We start from the raw sequence: 24,043 nt of genomic DNA on the forward strand, positions 1-24,043 counted from the left end.
GTGCAGACTTTGCATCATATGGGGACACAAATCAGCTTTAACAGTGGGGGCAGTAACATTGTACAAGAAATTATCTGGCAATAAAAAAAGACACAGCTGGGACTAGTTCACTCTGGGTCGTATACAAACATTTATAATTTACATCCTGCTGAAGTCGTTATCATGTGAACAAGTGTAGAATGTATATATATATATATATATATATATATATATATATATATATATATAACTTTAGATAAACATCACACGAATCAAAAGTTAAGAAAATCACATTCATCACAATTAAGATGGGTTTTATTGTTCTGTGATTAACCCTTTTACGAGCAAGTGGACTGGATTTAAAATACATTGAGTCGGTGCTTCTGGCCTTTTTAGACGATAACTTGAACTTACAATATCCGTCAGATATGACTGTGCGTTTCTGATGGTACTCAGAAGCTCATACTACAAATCTGTGACATACTGACATCAAGGTAAACTTAGTAAGCCATGTGTGGAGAGTATATCCATTGAGATATTTGATGGTGCCTGTAAGTGTGATCCTGTCCCATACACTGCAAGATGGTTGGAGTTTATTACGGCTGTGACCCCTTCAAACATGAAATGACGGCTGTTTCACACTTAATTACTCACCTTAGCGGTGACTGTCAACAAGGTGTAGTGAATACCAAATGGCGCTGTATATTGTGAGCTAAATATGAATATAGAAAAGCAATCCATGCTTTTGTTTTACTAATATTGGGAAGAGAAGAGAAAAAAAGCTGAGGGTGAATTTATTTTCAGAGCGGAATTCAATTCCGCGGCTGACCTTTTGTTCTCCGACAGCGTCCTGATGATACATGACAGCTCTTTTACCACTGGTGCGTGTCGTCTGGTTACAAGTAGACGCCTGCTGTGCCATTTTGTTTTATCACTCTGAAATTCGAGAACATGACATAAAACCTTTATGGTGAATTGAGATGTCCCCCTGTATGATGGGATGTCCTTTTGCAGTTTTTGCTCGGCGGTTCTCGGAGGCTTTGAATCGAACCGCGACTCTGAACATTCAACGTATAGATTCCATAACCAGTCAGACACTAATCACTGTTTCTGTCTAGTATCTAATTATTTTTTCTGTTTGCAATTACGGTTAACAAGGCTCAGGGGGAAATGAGGCCTGAATGATGAACACAGATTGCCAGGAGAGCTCATAATGAAGGTTGACTGCTACAGAAGCGCACATAAATATTAGCAGACTATTGCATCTGAAGGTGCTCTGTGGGGATTTTCATGGACTAATTCAAAGCATTCACAACCTCTTATCTGCATGGATGAGATCGGTGGAAGTAAAGGCATAAAAAAAGGGCATTTCTTCCATATTTCTTAATCACACGCTGTCAGCAACTCTTAAAACTCAGCACGTCAGTATTTTATTGTGCGACTCCTCGACTCAGCACCGACAATGACACAGAGACGAAGTCGGTGGAGAGGATTGAAAGATTTAACAGATAGGGGCCGAGCGACTGTGGAAGTGAGGGAGATAAAAAGATTGATTAAAGATAGAAGAGCAAAGAAAAGAAGACAGCGGGAAGGGCAGGGATCGGGGGAAGGAAGTGGAGGAGAGCGGATGCTCTGCAGCAGCAGAAAACAGGGACAGCGGTCCATTTGAATTGTATAAACTTTCATAAATTTATAAAAGCAGGGGATCACAGTTATTCCTTGATCTTTTTTTTTTTTCTTCTCCCAACAGTGAGCAGGTGGTGACAATACCAAGCAGGGACTACGCAACCAAAAAGAGTTTACTTTATTTCAGATGTCACCGTTCCATGTAAACATCTGGACCTCCAGTCCTACAGGCTTTAGAGAGAGACACCTTGGGTTGATTTGACCCTGAGCAGAGACACAGAAGACCTTAAAGAAACAAGCTAGAGGAGATGACAGAAATGGCAGAATCAATGAAAAGACTAAGAAAAGGAAGCAGTGTTCAAGCTATAGGGGCGAAAATGATATGAGACTAAGCGTCCTGCATATCGCTGAATGCTCGCATCGCTCCCTGACCCCCACCTCCGCTTTCATCTCAGGCTGTCTCTACACAACGTGTTAACGCTCCATCGAATTTGGACTCCCTCACCTCTGCAGACTTCTTATTCAATCCTTTGTTTGCCGTTTTCAATCCTCATCTTCACTTCATTCTGACATCTCTGCCCTATTCAGCTCTTTGACTCGAATCTGTCAGTTTCGCTTTCATCCAATCATCCTATTCTTTCTACCAACCGACAAAGGAAAAGTTTTTTTTCACTCCGTCGTCCTTCGAAATGACTCATTTAGTCTTGTGGTTTTAAAATTACTATCGTGACAGCTTTACACTCAATTAAAACACTCATGGTAATAGTGAAATACATTTTAGCAGCGTCTGCTATCAGGTCCGATTTTGCACACAGTCCTCATATAAGCTGATCAAATTTAAACTGTATGGCGACAAACCAATCGAGCTAAATCTCTTAATTTCAAGACCTTTCGCAAAGGAATAGAAATTTGATTTCGATATATATTCGATAATATGACAAGACAAATCAATACTGTAAACCTGCGAGATGATGTCAGTGAGGCAGAATCACAGACACATTTTTATGGGCATGACAAGAAAGCCATGAAACGCACTAACCAGTGAGCTAAACTGCACAATTTGTTTCCCAAATAAGACATGAAACGCTAAGATAATCTGACTGTTATGTTCCATAAGGTAGTTTTCAAAATAAAATAGGAGTTGAAGGTGAGCAGGGAAGCGCGAGCCCAGAGGGGTGGGAGGCGATGGAGACGAGGATCGCAGCATCTACATATTCATCTGCACGTAACCAACAAAGCTGAAGCAGCAGAGACACCTGAGCCTCTTCAAAGAGATTTTTCTATCAGCAAAAAAAAAATGTAAATACGTGTTTTTACAAACAGTTTAGTGATTTGAGAAACTTTAATGAGATACTGCGTTGATCTCATAGAAACACTGAAACCTCCATTCAGCTGACCTGTTCACTACACTCATGCTGTCAGTCAATCAATATTTTATTCTTTCTTTGTTCTCCTCTGTCAGACATTAAAAAACTGCAATTATTTAATAGGCATTGATTACTATCTCATCACTGATTAAAACTTCTGCTGGATCGTTTTACCCCAAAATGCATCATCACAAAGTGCGTTTTCATTTTTAATCCCAGTTCCAGCTGGACTGGTGCCATCTCACATTTTCTCACCTGGCCATGCCGGGGTCAGGTGATGTTTGGCAAGCTCAGCCACATGTTGTGATATTTTATAAGACGGACAAGCTCAGCGAAAGCAGTGAAATAATACAAATTGTATTTGTGTGGTTGTCACAGCGCTGTGGGCCTAATTCGTTAAACATTCATACACGCCAAGCAAATCTACACTCAACCCAACACGCTCAAATTCAATTTTAAAGCTGAATTATTATTGATTTTCACCTGGGGGCAATGGAACGAAAACACTGAAGTGAAAACAAAACACTGACGCGTCGTTATAGTGTCAAACAGTCGCTTTTTTATACATTCAGCGGACACAACTCCGCATCAACATTCATTTGGAGTTGTTGTGTTAACCCGATGAATGTGACACCGAAACTCAGCCCCTTTCCAACAGTGTTTGGTCTTGCTTTGAGGAATTTGTTCCCCCAAGTCCCGAAGGAAATGTCTCATTCTGTCACTGCCAAGCTCTCTATCCAGCAACTTTGTTGTGTTCACTGCTGAGCAGGTTGTGTAGAGGGCTTTTAAGACTGCCGACAATACTTGCTCCAGTTGGAAATGGTACCGACAGGAGTGCGGGTCACAAAACTGACTCAAAGCAGTGGACTAAAAGAGGCGTGGAGTGCTGAAGGTGAGTGTAAATCTAGAGTAAAGTGACAATTCACATTTGCGTGAAACATCTCCCGCATTACACAGCAAGGCTCCTTGACTAGAGTGGAGCTTTAATCTTTTCTGTAAATAAAGTGCTTCAAAGACGCACACTTAAACTGCAAGTTTTGAACGCAAAGTGATAAACATGACCTTGAAACCTGCATTACTGCTGTTTAGATATGTATGGATGTAGGTAATGAGGTATCCAATGAAAGATTAAAGCAAGAGCTCAGGAAAAACATTGACTTCTTTAACGTTCAGATATTTAATTGAGACGACTTTTTTGAACTTCCGAAACAAGGCGTGTTTGCTGTGTAGTCCTATCTATAATCATTGGAACAGTCATCATCATCTTTTCATGGCTAATTGAAGTATGCACTCAGCTTAAATATATCTGCAGTCCTAATTAGTGACCTGTATTCACATATCAATGCAAAGTCGTTTCGGTAACATTACTTCCAACTACTTTCAGTCCGTGTCAAGTTTTGCCATTTATCCAATTTCTGTCCCCTCCACCATTTCCTCTCACTGCTTTTTCTGGTCAGGATTGTTTGCCGTTTTCTCCTCTCAGGCTCCCTCAAACTCGTTCACCTCTGCCAGCTCTTCTCATTGAACTTTTGCTTTTTGCTGCAACCAGAGCAGCACATCACTTCACTGACATTTTCCCTTAAAAAAGAAAAGAGAAGAAAATCTTGCAAGTTTCATTCTCGGATTCACCACAATGTCTTTTCTGTTAACCTTGGACACCTCTCCATTCTGAGTTCCTTCCGTTTACCGCATTTCTCTCACAATGTTCTATTTGATTCCTGACATCTCTCTTTCTGTTGCATGTTGTCCCCGATGTGATTTCGCTTTTTTTTTTTTTTACTTCTCTTTTCTTTCTCCTCTACAGGGAGTCTGCCGCTCATCATTGCCTCTCTCAACATCCCACCCACTGCCCATTTCTTCCCCACTTTTCCCCCAGAACGTTAAAAGAAACAGGCTTCCCGCCCCTCTTTAAATCATTTTTTTCCCACTTCTGATTCTGTCTTTCCGTCCTCTGTGTGGCGATGCTAGCACCTACCCCCTCCGACTCAAACATCCCCGAAGGCTTCCTTTAAGACTCATGATCAGAAGGAGCCAGTGAAATCTTGTAACTCCTCTCATCTCTGAGACATTCGGCAGTTTCTTCTCCGGGATGCCGACAGTAGGAGATCTTGGTGTATGTACATGTGCGTGAAAGACAGTGGCGGATTAGGGGAGACGAAAACAGCGGGGTATTATCTTTCAGGTTTTCTGCCTGTTTTCCAGAGGCGGAGCAGCACTGGAGCAGAAGAAGCAGCTGGGATAGCAGAATCGCAAAAAATAAAAAAAACAAAAAAAACAAAAAAAGCTCATCTGAACTATAGTGATTACTTTTTATACTCTTGGCTTTTCTAGGGCTAATCACTGACATTTTCATAAACAGCAAATTCTGACACGTTTAACATTTCTTGCTAAATTACTTCCACAAACATCGTCTGCTCAGCTCCCACTCTCAGAGGCTAAAACACCACTAATCTACTCTCGACACTAAACCAACACCGTTCATAAACAATAAAATGTGACGCAAATAATACGGCCAAGCGGCTGGTCGCACTGTGTCGCACTTGGTGCAAAATAAAAGTGTTACTGAGAATGGGTATCACAGACAGCGTACACTGAGTTAATAGACTTTAAAACAACTTAAGGAACACCGTTCTGGAAGCCCCTGGGAATCCAAGCAGAGCTATTATCAAAGTTAAGTGCTGAGAGAGGGTTTTTGTTTTTTTTTTCCTTTTCTTTTTTATCTAGGCAGCTGACTCCATCAACCAGCCAGCAATTTAACTCCCATACTTATCCAACAGATATCTAATAATGCCCCAAGACTTTATTAACCTGAAATACTCAGTGTTTATGATACGTGTGCTGTTGGTTCATTGTCGATACTACAACTTTTAGAGACTCTCAAGCTGAGAAAACAAAAAAAAAACATCTCTTGTATCAGTTCCTGGAAAGAAATTCTGCATTTAAGAGCCAAGCTGGAGCATTTTTATCATCCTGAGTATGAGGAATGAAAAGGTTAAAAGAAAAGTGCACCTGCACTGCTTTTTTTTCAGAATTTTGTTTAATTTGTTTCTTTGTTTGCTTTAGGGGAATCTATTACACTTTTCTTTATTTACAGTACAATGTGGGAAATTCATATTACAAAAAGAAAAATATGTGAAATAATGAAGTTGAATATTTAAGTAACCTTATTGAAAAGAGAAACCTCCAGCTTAGGGCCACATTTAACAGCAATGAGGCTGGTGTTTACTTACGAATAGGTGAGGTTGCATTTTGGCCGACAAAGCATTATTGAACTGAGCTCTATATATTAATATATCTGAAAAAGAAACTACTGCATAAGACTAATATATAGTGCACTCAACAGTATTTCCACCATCTAAATGTATGGAATAGCGGTGCCAAAACAGAGAACATATTTGTTCCCTTTCTCCACCACAAGAGGAAAAGAAAAAGAAAAGATTTTGGCATCTTATCGACAAACACAATAGGTTGTCATCCATGTCTCTCGAGGTGAGGGCTGTTTTTACATTATCTGCAGCAACGTGGGTTGCTTTTTGTCATTTGCTGCATCTTAAGTCAGAGCTTAGCTTTTGGTTGTTTAGGATCAAAGTGCTGTCAGACATTTGGAGAACTAAGACGAGAGGGGGGAACAGAGAAGCTTCAGCAATATCCTTTGCTTGCCAGCACCACTGCAAAGATACTGCAGAAAACTGTATTATAGTTTGACTGCGCACACAGAGATGTCAGACCTTGGCGTATTGCTCAGCATGGATCGTAACGCTTCTGGAAGAATGGCAACAAAAACAGCAAAAAGCACGTTTTTGTTTAAAAAATGTACAGTTTGTACTTTAAATGATTAAAAACAATTGACACCATCTCAACCCGCACATCAAACACTGGCTTGTCCCTTCACAAATACAGACAGAAGAATCTAGATTAAGAAAAAAGATAAATAAATGTGATGCATGAAAACATGTAGAGAAAAATATTTCCATGCAGAAAGACCTTTCAAGACTTTCCACTGGCACCAATTAGGATTCAGTTCAAGTCACTTGGCTTGATGAATCATATCTTCTGCATTCTTAGTCATTATGTGGAAAACAGAAGAAAAAATAAATAAATTTGTCCGACTGAGAGATCAAATGACTTTAAAGAAACCGGTTTTTAGGTCGGCCACCCACATGAACAGCAACTGATTAGTCTTGAAAATTGATGCACGGTTCAGTAAAAGGTGAAGTTTAATCAGCATCCTATTGTGTGCAATCGCTGATATAAAATACAAATAATTATATATTCATCAAGTGAAGGAAAGCAGATGTTAAAGCTTCCTTTAGTTGGTGTTCGAGTTAATGGTGTACTATTCAGTCAGACGTCCTATTAGCTGCTGGATTAGATGCCCTCAAGCCTCGACTTTCTCCCTCCTTCTTGTCAGTAACAACAGTTATTTTTAACTCTGCACAAGCAGTTGGTTGATATTTGCCATAACCAAACTCCTGGGCCGGCTGATTTTCCCATAAGAGCAACAAATCTTTAGACATGGCTGTTTGTGCAATGTGTCACTGAGGACGTAACAACTGAACAAACTCAAAATTAAATCCTCTTTGCTCAACAGTCGTGTATTTGTCAAAACTGTTTTTAAATTCTTCACTTTTTGTGTTTATGTTCGTTCTTTTTAAAGTACTTGTAGCACTTTTTTTTTTAATGAAAAGTACACTAGAAATAAAACATATCATTATTATTATTATTATTATTATTATTATTATTAGATCAGGAGCCTTTTGCAGAAAGTAAAACTGTTCAATTCAACCTGCGCACGAGGCTCTTCTGCTGGTGTGCTGCTCGTAATCCCATAATTAATAGTGCAATGTACAAACGGCTGTGAACTGTGGGTCATTAAACATCTGCAGGGTATTCTATCCCCCAGAGGCCGGTAACAGCTTCCAGTCTCGGTTCACCTCTGAAACCTTGCGAGTGCCGCGCTCCGCCCACTAAGCCATTGACCTGTCCCTTCTGTGTACTTGAGGATTGCTCCTGCTGGACCTGAACACCAGCGTCACCGAGTCTCCGAGAACACAATAGCAGCTCACAACCTCACGTATCCGAGTTCCAGAGTTGGAGACAGACGTGCCGCACAAATGTACAATCAGCCAGATATTTGCACGTAAACACATAAACCAGCACCATGCATAATGAAACTGCAAATATGCAAATACCAATGAAGAAGTGCAATATGCTAGAGGACTATCGGCTCATCGTTACTCACAGAGAAAGGTCAGCGAAGCTCATAAAGGCTCCCAGACACCCACAAACTAACAAACCGTGACATCTAACAAAGATTAGAAACACAAGAAAATAACTAAAGTCGCTACAGAAATGTATTCATGATTCTTATATTAATAAAAAATATATAAAAATGAAAGAAAAAGAAAAAAAGAAAACATCATACGCCGACTGGTGTGGAGAAAGGAAACAAAGCAAAATAATAAATAAATAGTAACTGAAGGAGCTGGTGTAAAAACAGTGACTGACAACAATGAAGAGAGAAGACGAAAACAGCGGGGTGACAATTTAATTGCACAGCCTTGGATGTGCATGCAACGCAGTAACAATTACAGTAGTTTTAAGTGTAAAAAGAATAAACTCTGACAGATGCCATGAGAGTGCTGCAGAGCGTCCAAACATCTCTGCCTGGCCTATTTCATTAAACCGCCCGCGACGATTCAAGGACCAGTATTTTGGAGCTCCAACCATGGATATGACTTTCTCTGCATATTGGCCATGTCTCATTTAGAAAAGCCAATATCTGCACAGTGTGAGGAACAATGAGGTACGAAATGAGGAGTGGGGTGACAAGACAGTGAGACCGGACAGCGCTACATCTCTAAAACTCTAGAACAGACTCGAAGCCGTATTGGACCAATGAGAAATTACGGTAGCATCAAATTATTATTATTTATTTCCCACAACACATTCATGCTTTGCTTCCATTTTGCTCTGAGGGTAGTGGACTTGTCTTTAGACCTTTAGCTTTGTTGGAGGACAACAATTTGATTCAACAGATACAGAGCAGAAGCAGTTCATCCAAACTATTTCATTTACTGCTTTTTGTTCCATACATGCAGAACCAAACTGAACAAATTGAGTTCCAGCTCGGCCCAACTATGCTCTAAAGCCCCACATCTGCTGACGGAGGGTCAACCGCTGCTCTTCGTATCGTTGAATACAACTACAAGAAGATTAGATGAAGGTTTTAATGCAAAAAAAGAACAGCTAAAGGTATTAAGGTAAGCGGCAGAGTGAGGAGAGAAGCAGGTAAGGAGGAGGGACGGAGGACTAAAGTCCAGTCTGTATATAAGACTCCTGTCTTGTCCCCAGCTCTCGCTATATTCCTTACAGCTGTCCTGAGGTGACACTATTTCTTCCCTGAGCAGCAGGTCTGAGCATTAAACCCAAATTCATTGCCTACTTAAAAAGAGACCCATATCCTTGTCGTCTCACAGAGACACACACTTGTGCACGACACGTACAAAGCCGCAGAAACGCACACCTTATTACTTAAATCTTTGACAATACAAAGTCTGTATTCTCTTAACAATCACCCCTCGCTTTTCTATCGATCTGAAAACTATTTATGCATCCTCCCGTTGACTCAACCCCTTCCCTCGCTATTTTCCTTTCTTTTTCAAAAGTCGGAGCTGCATAACAGAATGAAATGCAGACTGCCAATCCCATCTCATCACGGAAAAACACAGATAAGAAAATGCCATTTCTCCTTTAGAGAGGGATATCCTAAATCCATCTTCATTTCCTATCAGAACCCACCCGCCAAGGCTTATCTGACTTTTTTTTTTTTTTTGGCCTGTCATCAAGCGACTCAACACAACAAACAGTTATTCTACTTTTTAATATTTGTAGTGAGGGGAGGCTGAGATTGGAAACCGGAGCTTGATTCGGTTTTAATTGACAATTAATGAATCCAGACATTAGCTGATCCAAACACCTGGCTAAGGGCAAGCCATAATTAAACTCATTAGAATTAGAAAAGAGACTTTTGTTCTCAATCAGTCATTAAAGCAGCCAAAACACGAGGCGCTCTCCCCACAGTGACAGTCCGCTGTGGCTCCTCTCCAGCAGCCCTCCATCTTTGGTCAATTTTAATACATCCTGTTGATTAGATTATTAAACATTTTTCAGGGAGGCAAAAGCATTGGGATGTTTTCCAGAAGCAGACAATTCCTTTCAAACCTTGGTTTTTTGGTACATAATAGCACTAATCATAATTCAAGTGTCTGCGAGTTGCAAACTGCTGAAATTAGCTTTTAAGTTATCGTGGTTGAAGTTCTTACTTAAAACAAACTTTCCTTTTAAACCAGGCATCAAAGTTTGTGCTCGGACCACCGGATTTTAAAACAGGATAAACAGACTTGTTTAATTTGCTGAAATATTGAACAGTTTGCGGTAAACCAAACAGCCAGATGAGCCTTTCCCTCCTCAAGCGGCTGGCAAACAAGTCTTTGGCTATTTAAGCAGAACAGTTGATTCCTGATGAAGACGTCAACAGTATGGAAAACAAATACCGATTCCTCAAACTGACACAGCAGCGAGAGCAGTGCTGTTCAGGTCTGAATATACAGAGTTTTAGAAATGTGTGACTTAATTAGATTATATCAGTGCGTTAAATCCTTTCCCGGGCTGATGACAGGAGAATTTTTCCAATTATTTCTGTGAGGATCGGCTGGGATTCTTTGACGGACAGCTACTTGACAACTCTGCTGGAAAAAGAAGTGATACTTTAGACCTTTTTTGGGAACATTTTCCATTTCATGTTTCAGACATTTGCCTGATGTTCTTATCCGGAGCCAGTTTGAATGAAAGCACTGCTAGAATAAGCCTCAGTTTCTAGATTGCCAACATTACTGAAATAGATTTTTCTTTTTTTTTTAAATTGAAGACAAAAAAAAAAAAACAACAACCTGAAAGACTCCGGCTGAGGCACAAGATGTACAGACGGAGCATGATAGAGTGAATGCGAATGGAGATACTTCACGAAGTAACGGATTTACAGGTTATAACAGAGGCTGGGGAATGATTTTTCCACTCTACTGTAGTGGCAGACTCATTTCACTTTTTTTTGCCCTTTTCTGCTGAGTCACTGCAGCCCACCGGCTCCCTGTGCGGAAAAACCCAGAAAGTTCCTAATTGTAAATAATCCCATGTCGAACTCAGTGCTGGAGTGTCACATTTGCTTTACCATAACATAGCTTCCCGCCGCCTCGGAGGAAAACACAAACTTTTTCAGAAAATACGTCTTTTTGATCAAGGAGCGGCTGTGTGAAATGCAGACTGGGGCTCATTTCCTCTACTCCAAACAGCAAATTTGCACAGCGGGCAACATAAAAAAAAAAATAAAAAAAACCACAGCAAATTTATGATACACCGCAGAACAGATTAATGTGAATTTTCACTTTCACTTGACGAGGAGTCCTAATGTTCCTGACGTCCCGTGTAGCGGCAGCACCGGCATCGGTTCCAATTCTCCACGTGTGCAGATAAAAACGGTGAAATTAAAGTGTCAGCTTGGCGGGAGCCGCTAATAGGAGAACTGCCAGGAGATTTTCTGACATTTCCCGAGAATATTCATGCCCCTTGGAGGAAAATTCCTCCTGAAACTAATGATTCCTGACCTTTTCTCTATGGTCTCCAACAGCAGCGACACTCGACATATTCTGCAGCAATCTCCTCTTTAACAAAAAGTTATGAACATTTTGTTTGTTCAATTGCGGGGCTCGATGAATAATGCAGCCTCGCGGACTCACTACCGCAGCATTAGACTTTTCATTCTCACTTCATCTTTCACTCACTCCCTCCAAATCGATCTATTAGGAGTGGAGACTTTGTGATGAAATGCCACTCTGAAAGGTTTTGTCCGAGACAGCTGTAAACATGTCACCTCCTCCACCCTCCTGGCTCGGTGGAGGCTCAACGAGCTCTTTTTTTTGTAAATGTCTTAACTGGAGGGCTTTCTCAGAGCGACGCCAGTTTTATCGCCAACAAGAACATCACAAGCTACTTTGGCTCAGAAATAACAAAACGCACCTGACTGGACTTTAATATATTCATGACTAAAAACGCAATTAGAGAGAAAGGGAAGGACATAACTGAAGATGTGGGTATACATTGCCATGTTTGCATTAAGGAGTGTAATTTGTGAAAGTAATTATTTAAAAAAAAAATTGAGATATTGATGTGTGGAGAGCGGTTAGCAGAGTGTGTTTCAGAGCAACAGTTGAGGAAATGCAGACTTGTAATTGAATTTTATATTGGGGAGAGCACTGCGAGCGCAGGTACACCTGAGGCAGAGACGAGGGAGAAAAAAATAAAAAAACAGTCGGTGCTACGAGGTGTCCAGATGTTGCCGCAGAAATAAGCGAACCCAGCCGTCAAATAACCAGCAGAAATCCTAAAGAGGAATCACGGCAGTATTTATTTAGAGTAGGAAGAGCCTCAAACATTCTCAATGAATGTTGGAGGGGGGGGGTTCTGTTTTTAATGAGCAGAATTGGCAGTTCTGATGGATCGGCTTTGCCCCCGAGGTTTTCCATGCATTTTTAAGGTGTTTGAAAAAAAAAATCTTTTTTTAAAAAGCCTGAAAAAACAGATGTATTCACAGGTGTAGCCATCACATTTTACTGCAAAAACAAACTAACTGCATTTAATGCTGCCCTCAAGATGGACTATCCGGAGAGCGTTTCATTCTTTTTTGTGAGCATGGCTGGAATAATCCGGTGGCCCAGTCGCTGTTCCATTAAGGCCAAAAAACGTCCCAAAAGCACAGACGCCGCTTGCGGAAAAGGACAGATGCTGCAGCCAAATTGCATGACAAGCATTGTGCTGCACTGAAAGAAATGGTGTATTCACACAGCGTCGTTAACAAGCCACTGAGAGAGTCAGAGAAAACTGCTGGACAACCGCTGACGAAACCGAGTCCAACTGTTATGATGCCGTTTCAGTGTCAAGCAAACTTCAACTATTCAAAGCCACCCTGTCCTCCAGAAACTCCTAATTAAAAACCAAGGGAATTAACATCTAACATCTGATGCTTAGAGAGTGATTACATCAATTAATGGTACTGAGGAGCGCCATTTGTTTATTTTCAATCAAGACAATCTACCAGAGTGACCTTTGATAGCAAGAAAATGATGGCGATAGAAGTCTGGAGTTAAATCCCCCGTACAGGCTTGCTCTTTTACCAGCTTTGCAAAAACCTATGTCTCGGCTTGTGTTAATTATTTCAAAGGCAAATTGCATTAATGTAAGTTGGGTTCTGCGGGTGTGCAACAGTTGATTAAGCCTGACAACCTTCCTGAATGAAACAAGTACTAGAAAAACATCAATTAATCAGTGTGTGTGTGGACCCTTAATTAAAAAAAAAGCCTTCCTTCCCCCCTTGGACCCTGCTCTTGTGAATATGTGTGTCAGCATGTGCATGCAGTTTGTCACTCTCAGCGTTCATGACTGTGCGAGGGAGCTCGTACAACACAAAAGTCTCGCTTTCGAACAAACGCGTCATGGTGAACGAGGCATTACTCAGCAGCAGGACACACTGTCCATCTAATTCAACGTCTCTGCATTTTGCATTAAATAAAGTAACTCACTTGTTTTGTGGCTGAAATTGATGCAAAGCAATAGTTATTGATTCATAAACGCACTAACGCTCCATCCACCTCTGCTTTTAGGTAGCATGGCGCAGAAGACTTCAGACAACAGTGACGTGATGTGTCCGTATGTCGGCTGCGTTTTTCGTGCCGCAAACTGTTTTTTCTGCCTCCCACTCTCAATCCGAAGCTTTAATTGCTTTTTGGTTTTCATTTGTACTTGCTGCTTACTCCTACACTTCTCAATTCATTCTTGCTCGGCCACTTTCTCAGCCATTCAAGGTGTGATATTGGAAAGTGATTCAACGGCAACAACCGGAGTGATAGCTCATTCTCCGCCTACTTCATCTCTCTCTGTCTCTTTGGGAGTGTTTATTGTCGTTCTATTCAAACAACCCCAACACACATGCTGCATCATCACATGCTGCTGTGATCCCAGATGAAGCGAACTGATGCTGACCCACACATTAGGGCTCGGTGACAGATCGCCCGTCTCCCGGGAACGTACATTACTCGCCCAACTAATCAAATTTCACATCTTCAGCAAGGTCATCGCTTTCTCTTTCGGCCCCTCCTTCCTGCGTTTCCGCCTGATCACAAATTAAGATTCACACAGTCATCTGAACTGCTGTGCGACACACACACACACACACACACACACACACACACACACACACACACACACACACACACACACACACACACACACACACACACACACACACACACACACACACACACACACACACACACACACACACACACACACACACACACACACACACACACACACACACACACACACACACACACACACACACACACACACACACACACACACACACACACACACGAGTATAGTTCTAGGGATTGGCACATGTACTAATCTCAAACTGTGACGTTAAATAAACAGATGAGGATGACAAGAAAGAGGCTGTGCATTTGATACAATATAAGAGGAGCAGTTTCTTCTCCAGTATCTCCTAACCCACCCTCCTATCACCTTCTCACTTCGACACAGCTGATTCCCAGCTGTTTAATCCTGATTATGGCATCAAAGTCCCATTTAAAGCGACCAGCTTGAACTTGCAGTGCATGTGCATGCGCATATGGCAGCAAAATGTCGATCCTGGCTGTAAACACATCTGTTTGATGTTTGCTGTTTGATCACTTGTTTGTGTTGACAAGTTGTTTGGCAAGCGTGCAATTTGTCAAAATGCGGCTATGTTGTGGAATTACAATCACTGTGACATACCCAGACAAGATAAATGCCGTCGTTAGATTGAACTGGAAAAATCATTTCCATAGTCTTTTGTCAGGAGACAAAATTGACGACAAAATAGCTATTTCATTATTATGGAGAATCATTCTCATCTTAAATTCATTTTAAATGTTTTCACTTTCTTTGTTGCGACTATTGCAAGTAAATTTATTCTGTCTGCATGCCGAAATTAAATACATAAAAAAAAAACATTTCACTTGTAATATTAAACAATTTGATTATTTGCATTAATTCGTCTTCATGATCAAAAGTAGCAGTCATGACCTTGACAGTAAATACAAAATATAAGCATCACATTTTAATTGTTGCATCAATACATTTTTACAATACGTCTTTCTTTCTGTTATAGTATAGTAATAATAGTTTTTAAAATGTTTCACATGTGGGGTCTAATGTTGGCCTCAAATACACCAACAGCACAGGGGGGTCAGAAACAAGAGGAGCATGCTGGGTGTGATCTGTTGAAAGGCCTTAAAATGCTGCACCTTCATTTCTTTAGATCACAGGAGTGATGCACGATGGGAGGAGCGATGACAGGCTGAGGATACTGAAGATTAGATGAATTATTGCAAATAACATGGAAGGAGTTTGACGTATCATGCTTGTTCCCATGTGTCTGTGTCTTGGTAAAACGTGTCTTTGTACATTCACAGTCGGGTGTTAAAATAAAGTTAAAAAAAACAACAAAAAAACAACCTCAAATCTAAATCAGGCCTTACATTATGGAGGAATATCAAAATGATCAGTTCTCAATTCTCAGAGTGAATACGATTTCACCTGGTTACAACAGGCCAGGAAACTGTAATGATGGGATAAATGCAGATCAGAGACGCTACAGAAGTGTAAAAGAGAACTTAAGATGTTTACATGCTCTGGCATGTGTTCGGAGTGGACAGGTTTAGAGTGGACTGACACACACAAAGGACCTGGCTGCTGTTTTCACACTGAAAAAAGAGCTGTAAATGGGATGCAAAAGGAAAAAAAAGGTCATTCATTGTTATGGGACAGAAAACTGCTTATTAAAAATGACAGTGACAAATCCGTTTGTGCGTTTTGCACTTGTCCTTTTATTCCGCGATAACCTAAGAGTAGTGGTGCAGTGCATAAACCTGTTAGCGCAAGATGAAAGCCTGTCTCCTGTGAGTATTTGAAGATTTTATGTCCTTAAGGCCTTAATTTTGGGAAGTTACCACCAGACATTGTTGGTCTCGGCTGAGTTGTTAGGAGTCAGCATCACTCTGTGTGCTTACGCCACTGAAATAGTAAACAAGCCTGTCATGTTTCTGTTTTCCTTCCTGTCCTATTTATTTACCATCAGCGTCTACTTTTTCTGCCAAACTGGTGCTTTGTCTTTTTCAATGTCCTCCTCTTATTACATGCATCCTCACATCTCAAGCGGTTTTTTTTTTTATTTATTTATTTTTTATTTATATATTTTCAGATTTTTTGCCCTTGTCCCGCCGTCATTTCACTTTCTGCTTCTCAACTCATGTCAGCTTTTGTTTGGGCATTTTCTTCGTCGATTGGATTTGAGGGTTCTGGAGCTTTTATTTAATTCCCTGAAAGGAGATTTTTTATTTTTTGTTTCTTCTTCTAGGAACTATACACACAAAACTGTGCACGCAGGGATTCACACAAACAGCAAGCTTTTATGCACACAAAACGCACGCACGGATAATTACAGAACTGTTCATGTGATTAAGCACCGTGCAAGCGGTTGTTTCGAGGTGTGAAATGAGGAGGAGATAGACGGATAAGCCAGCTGCTTGAGACACATATTAGTGTGTCATTGGATGGGAGCGATACAGTGCATGTGGCTGAGTGTGACAAAAGCTGTTGGTTTATATGTGAGCGCGTGTTGTCAGAGTGTGTCTAAACCACTTAATACTTGGACAGATAACTCGGAGATGAGATGGATTTTGCCGTCTCTTCACTGGGTAAGTACCGAGTGAATTATCCTGGATCAGCGTTCCCGCACGGCACTGCCTCTCGAAAAATTATGCGAAAACACACATTATGTTGAGTCCAGACCAGAAAGAGGATGCTCCAGTCGGTGGTAGTGACTAAATAACGTCACTTTTACGAATTAAGGAACCAATGACTGGCCATATAGTGGTGTAGTGTCTAGCATTTTTCACTCGTAGTGAAAATATTGCTGCTTTCCGTTTGGTGTTTGTATGTTCTTCCTGTGGGAAATAATAAACAAATGGATCATAATAGCAGAGTCCAAAAAAAACCACAAGAATAAAACTAATCTGGATAAATAATAGAAACACCTGAGCTCTGAGGTAATTAAATTCTAAAGAGGTTATGCATTGTCCAGTTAAAATGATTAAGTAATAGCAACACGGCGAGGCCTACTGTGGTAAACCTTGCTTTTTAAAAACCACGGGAAAAAGCTAATTGCAATGCTTTTTGCTACGAGGTGGATCCGTTTAATATTCTACACAACGAAGTTCATTCACATGCACCGGTATCTCTTATTCATTGCAGCAGAGGAAGAGACAAACAACAAAAGCGGCGATTCATGAAATAAAGCCTAGACCACCTATTTATCTGCACTCACAAATGGGATGGTGGTTTACGTTTGGTGTTTTAGGTTTGGGAGTAAACTGAGCTGTTTTCAAAGCGGGGATTAAATGCTGCTTCTTTTAAGTAATAAACAGAATTGACTGACATAAACAGCTCTAAAGGACGCCGACGCCAGGGGCTTCTCAAGCTTACACCGATGGTATGAAAAACAAGATAGAGTCCAACAGAAAGAAGAAGAAGAAAAAAAAAAACATGTAACCAATCCACTGAACCGTTAACAAGAGGCTCTGAGATCTGAAAACAAGAGATCCACGTGAGAGAACTATCAGAGAACGCTGCTCGTACAGGTAAACCGAGGTCATAATGTTGTCAAGGGTGGAGGAACATGACAGGGAGAACGCAAACATAAAGAAAGTGAGGCAGAGCAGAGGACTTGTTTACAGATAGAGACAGCGGGAATATGATGAAGGAGTCAGACATGACAGTGTGAGCTCTGGGAAACGGGAGTGCTTCGCCAGACGAGTGCTACCTAACGCATGTGGGCAAACACATCGGAGAGGGCAGAGAGATGGTGGATAACAAATCGCTCAAAGTGTGTCTGCTATTTGGAAGTAAGAATCCTCTAATGTAGGAAGACATTGAAATATACCTGAGAGGATTTTATATTTATTTTCTTTAAATCTAAAGCATGTTATAATTTCATTGCTACATATGTTTCCTCTGCCGTATTAACATATCAGGTTATTAGGTCAAAACCAGCTAGTCGTGTGCTATGCAAATGTGAAACACTGAACTAGTAACAGCTGCCGGTGGGCAGAGACCACAGCTTGTTTTGCTTATGTGAGGTCAACAGGGAGAGAAAGCCCCTCTGCACCTGAGCTCGCATTTTAATCCCAAAATTACTTCAGCAATTGTAAATGTGGCGTTTCATAAAACATGATCCGCTGCACTATTTGTTGTTTGTCTGTCGTTAATTTGTTTTGATGCTACGCATGGTGCGAGGAAAAGCAACCCATCACCGTCGCTCTTTAAGCGCAGAGTTTGTTTATGGATAGGCAACAACCCCGCTCTATTTGCATGATCTTTTCTTTGAATTGATAAAAGAGAGATGGAATACAAAAGCTTAAAGTTCTAGACAAGAAGAAGCAATGTAAATAAGGAGAGCAAAGACGGAGCTTAACCTACAGGTGATGATCAAATCCAACGCCAGATTGCAACGAGATTATGTGTAATGTGAGTGTAGATTTCATCTGTTCTCGAGGACTCTGCGTCAAATTATAGGAAAGACAAAAATGTCGAAACATCATTATAATCGGCCTGCAAACGATACAGAAGCGCAGTCACTACCAATTAGACAGTGCATTGTGTGATGTCACCAACAAGATGACTATACTGACACATCCCCGCAACCCGTTTTAATCATTTTAATAGTTTCAATGTGAAAACCGGAAAACTTACAACAACCTTAGGTCACTCCAGCCTCGATCACTCCGACAGATGAAGTGTAAAGCCGTGACAGTCCTGAAGCCAAGCAGCCTGAAGCGAAGCGCTCGGTGTCACAAAAGTACCTTTGAAAAGAAACTACTATTCAGGGTCTGTCTCGCATGTGTCCCATCAGTCCAATACCTGAAAGTCTCCACCAAACTGGACCAGACATCAAGCCTGGTGGTGCTTTGAGGAATCAGTCTACTGATAACATACAGACCTTTCTCTCTCTCTTTTTTAAAGGCAGGTTCTCATGTGGCCTCTTCTTTGGTGTCTCTTTCTATTGTGGAGCTCCCATTAATCTGTTTTTATCTTCAAAGGGCACACAGGTCTCTGTCTCTCGGTCTCTGTCTCTCTCTATCGCTCTGTCTCCGGACAGGAACATGGACAGAAACCAGCTGAGCAGAGTGTTTCTCAGCTCATTAGTTATTCAGTCACTAGTTGGAGCTTTTGTTAGAGTCGACTGCTGAATCAATTTCTTACTCTTTTGCTCTTACTTGGAAAGGCTAAAAAGACGCGCCACCCTTCACTCTTTAAATGTCAAGTGTCATTTACAGCCCGAGACGCATAGATTCAACATGCAGAGGGGTTATCGGGGTAATTAAGGTGGGCAGGCAGTCCTGAGAGGCAGTGCATTTACTTTCTGACCTTTTTGTTATTGAGGACAAATTAAATTTCACCGAGTGGATTACTCTCATCTTTTTGCAAAAGAGTCTGCACAGTGGTCATTTGAATGCACGGACGCGTGTCCATCCTTTTAACATTGCTTCTGAAGCCGGCCAACATCAGGCAGCGTGTACACAGAAGCAGCAGCCTCAGGTGTGCTGGCCTCAATGGACCACCCCACCTAGCTTGTCATTTTATGTTACACTCTCTCCATCTTGATTGCCCTTTTGCTGTTTTCCCCCTCCCTCCTCTATCCATCCATCTTTACCCCGCTGCTTCATGTCCTGTCGCTTCCCCGCCCGTCACTTTCTCCTGCGCGCTGTCTCTTGGCCGCTGAATGCGTGACATTTCCACTGATTAACACACATGGCTCAGTTACGTGCGCACACGGCCACAAACGTGTGCATGTGCACGGGCATGCGAGAAGACCTGCGCTGCACACGCACAGAGAAGACGGGCCCGAAATGCCAAACACAATTGTACACATCGGAGGAGAACAGCAGGCTGACGAGTATCAAGCAAGTAGCTCAAACTTTGGTTGCCGTGTTTTGGTTTTGACATTTATTTAAAGGTTACAGTATACTTCATGAAACAACGACGGCTACAGAGGAGCCACCAAACTTAAGGATAATCTTAAAAGCATTGTGCAGTCAATCTGAGAGCTGCGATAACCGCATCACTCCTGGATTGAGGAGAAGAAAATAAAACTTGCAGAGTGATGAGAATTTCAGCCCTCGGTGTCATATCTCTGCGAACAGACTGGAGTCTTAATACTGCTTGGATATTTGTTCAGCCAACAAGCAACTCTCCTTTCTTTTCTTCCCCTTGTGATCACCTCTGGTCTATAAAAATACATTATCAAGGGCAATGAAATACACCGTATCTGGATGGCTTAATTTAGTCCAGCAGTGTATAATAATTTATACCCGTGACATCTGTTAAATGCAATTAATTAGTGTCCGGGACAGAAAACAAGGGGCGGATTGATTACTCACAAGACAATGCACAGTGTCCACGTAGTGTTTGAAACTGTTAATAGGACACTGAGGAGATTTCTTGTAAACAAACAGGCGTTACATTTATATTGACATTTGTTATGTGCACCTTTGTGGTTTAACAACAGTTCTAAATACACATCTGTCCTCAGAGATCATGAGCAAAGCCAATTGTCTGGAGCTCGGATGAACCCAGTCTTTTGTCTTTACAGCTGCACTTCTTACGGTGTTAGAGTAACGTTAGTACAACTTGGTGGTGTTTGTGCATCAGCATCTTTACACCACGCAGATGCAAATTCCGGTAAACTATTTTTATTAATTCAACAGGCAGATCCAGATTGTCAGAAGCCAAGGTCCCGGTGTATTTTTACATCAGATTTCTACTCAGACTTATTCAAACCTAAGCTGTCAACTGGGTGCAGTTAGGCTGAGAGGTTCGACAATGTGAGCTCTAAATCTATTTTATCATGTCTGATGCGATGCGTTTCTTCAGACTGACAATGGCTCATTTCATGCGCCATTATAAAACTTGGAAAGAAAAGGATGGGGCCCAGACAAAGCGTCTGCTTCCAGAAATAAGATGTAACTCAGATATTATTTAGAAATTGAGGAGGAATGCGGCTCACAGATCCTTTACAAACAGAATACATGAGCAAAGTTGAATGACTTAAACCGCCCCCCCCAAAAAAGAAATGTGGAAATCATCAGCATCGTCTTAACTGCTGAAACAAGAACCGTATATATGGCAGAAAAACAGTGTTCCTACTTTAATATTTTAATATATCGACTGCTTTACCCCTGGAGAATTTTCGCCGGTCTCGTAAGTCTTTACATTGAGCATTTGTAAGAAAATACAAAGAAACAGCAGCCACATTTGGAAAAATTCTAAAACATGTTGAAAAAGTGGCTTCAATCAGAGGTGCTACAATAAACGAGTTCAAATTACAAACTTGTTATCCACGCTTCTTCACATCAATGCCCCGTGTTTGTGCTGGTGTCCATGAGCACAAAGATAGTGTGCTGCCTAAACAAAAGGACGAGCACCTTTTGTAAATGTGAACCGCACTCCACACGGCTTCACAGAGAGGCCGGTCGGTGGCCAACGTCATGTTCACATGTCGTTTGCTATTGCCAATAAATGTTTTCACAAAGAGAAACACTCATACGCTGCGGCTGCATGTGAAGCACTTTACCTTTGTTTGCATAAACCTTCGGGTTTTTTTTTTTTGTTTTTTTTACTCATTTTGTCAAGTGATTCACAACAACAACCTTTTGATTTTTCATCTCTGAATTACACTTCACTGAAAATTTACAGCTGTATGAGGCTTGTTACCAAGCTTCTGCAACATCACATTTATTTGGTGTTGAGCATGTGTTGGCGCTTTGAATTCAGTTTACCAGCACAGTACAAAAGGATGAGACCTTTTCACCTTGACGTTTCACTACCTTTTACATTACCTTGAAATTAAATGCTTTATTGTTCACAAAAAAAAAGACGTTTTGTCACCATTACTCAGACTTAATCCACAGCCCATGACCGTGGCTGTCCAATGCCGTGGGTTCTCATTGCAGCTTGATTAATATCTTCCACCTTTCACATTAATGGGATGTAAAAAAATAAATAAAATCAAGCTCATGTTGTGAACTCCATGCATGTGTATTCGTTTGTCTGATTCAGACAAATAATTGTTCATTTTTATCTGCAGGGTGAAAATTAAGAATTCCAATGTGCCGCAAGATGTGTAGAGAAATATTAACAAGGGGAAATCTGTGGGAAAACTGTTAATTCACTGCTTCTTTCACATCTAATTCAACAATTAACTGGTTTCGTGAAATGTCAGCCATCTGTTAAAGACAATTGTCACCACTGTAAATGTCACCGTGTTGTTTTTTTTCTTTTCCATTTCCAAATCAACACTGCACCAAAAAATACACTCTGATCTCTGTGGTGATAATAATGGACCCTGTTAGAAACACAGCATCTAAAGCACATACAAAATGTAATACAATTAGAGTTTGGTTGATTAGTTTGCTTTGCTTTAACAAATTAACAGATGATTCCATTCCGAACTATCATTATTTAATTTTTAATTGAGGAGCAGATTTCAGTATATGTGTTGCAAAAAATCTGCCAAATAGCTTTCTGTTACTGTTGCGTCTCGTCCATTGGGTCAGTTAGGTCTGAAGAAACAAGACCTATTGGTAATTTGACCTTTCATTAGCCTCAGTAGCAAGTGGAAGAAACCGCAAACACTTTTTGAGTGTTAGTCAGTCCTGCACAGTACGAACAAGCTGATCCCACCATTGTTGGGGTTGAGGTAAAGACATCAGTCTGCTAATTTGGTATTTGCACAGAAAATCCTGCATCCCAGAAATGCACGTTCCTTAACAATCTGTCACTATTCAAAAAGAAAATGACCAAGCTTTTCAATGATAATGAATAATAGAAAAGATCTACCGACAAAAATGTTCTTTCTTTGTACGAGTCGTTCAAAATAACTGGGTTTAGAGTGTGAGGTGACATTATTAGATTTATGTTACAGGTACGTGAACAACCTTTGGAACTAAATAGTAAATTACCTAAATACATTTATTTTCTCTGTCGACGGGGGCTTTTGCTTTACACCTTTATTTAATGTCGGTAACCGCTTGTTCCTGCTGATAATGGTCACAATCTCCCTCAAAATATAGCCCATCACCTTTTGGCAGCAATTTATCCTGAGGCAGTTTGAGACAGTGTTTGTGAGTGTGTTTTCAGTCTGAAAACCTAGAAAAAAAGAGTATTATGGAGCTTCTGATAAAGGAGACGGGTCACACAGCGGTGTAAGGATAAGTGTCCAAGAGGGCCAGAGCACCACTTCACAGTGACGTGTGTACTCCACAGTACAGACACTTTCGCTTTCAAATCTGACAGCATCACACTAGCAATCCAGCTGGGCTCCAACAGCTTGAGATGGGCTCTTATCAAACTATTGACAGCAGAGAAATACAGAAAACACCTGCAAATTTACATGGCTGCAGTTCAAAAATTTCTCCTTGGGTCAAAGTTTCATGGACTATGACTACTTTTTTATCGTTTCCAGCCTTGGAGATTATCCACCCAAGTTCAACAAATACACAGCCTGAAATGTAGGTAAAAGAGGAAAAAAAAAACACAGTACTGTGCAAATGTGCAACTTTTTGAAAACGTGTCAAATCTGTCTCCGTGGAAACGGGGGTAACAATCCTCCTGTGCATGTGCACCATGGCCATAGTAAATAGTTATTTTTCACATGCACTGGTAGAGGCTTCCAGACTGTCATGACTCCCAGGCATATTCTCCTGGGACTTAGTAGTTTTATAATTGAGAGTCACTCGGAATAACAATTCAACTTGGTCGTCTGTCCAGATGTCTGTGTCCTCGCCATTGCTCATGGTTATAGCGCATTGTTCTGTGTGTGGTTTCATTACAGGAACAAACAAGGCCACCCACCAGTG

At 40.9% G+C, this 24,043-nt stretch overlaps 1 protein-coding gene across 2 annotated transcripts in view; it reads right to left on the reverse strand.

The window, feature by feature from the left end:
• Positions 1-24,043, reverse strand: part of pcxb (pyruvate carboxylase b) — a 312,252-nt gene that overhangs the window by 139,687 nt on the left and 148,522 nt on the right. The window lies entirely within an intron of this gene.

This window comes from Lipophrys pholis, assembly GCF_963383615.2.
Source record: "Lipophrys pholis genome assembly, chromosome: 18".
Classification (NCBI taxonomy): domain Eukaryota; kingdom Metazoa; phylum Chordata; class Actinopteri; order Blenniiformes; family Blenniidae; genus Lipophrys; species Lipophrys pholis.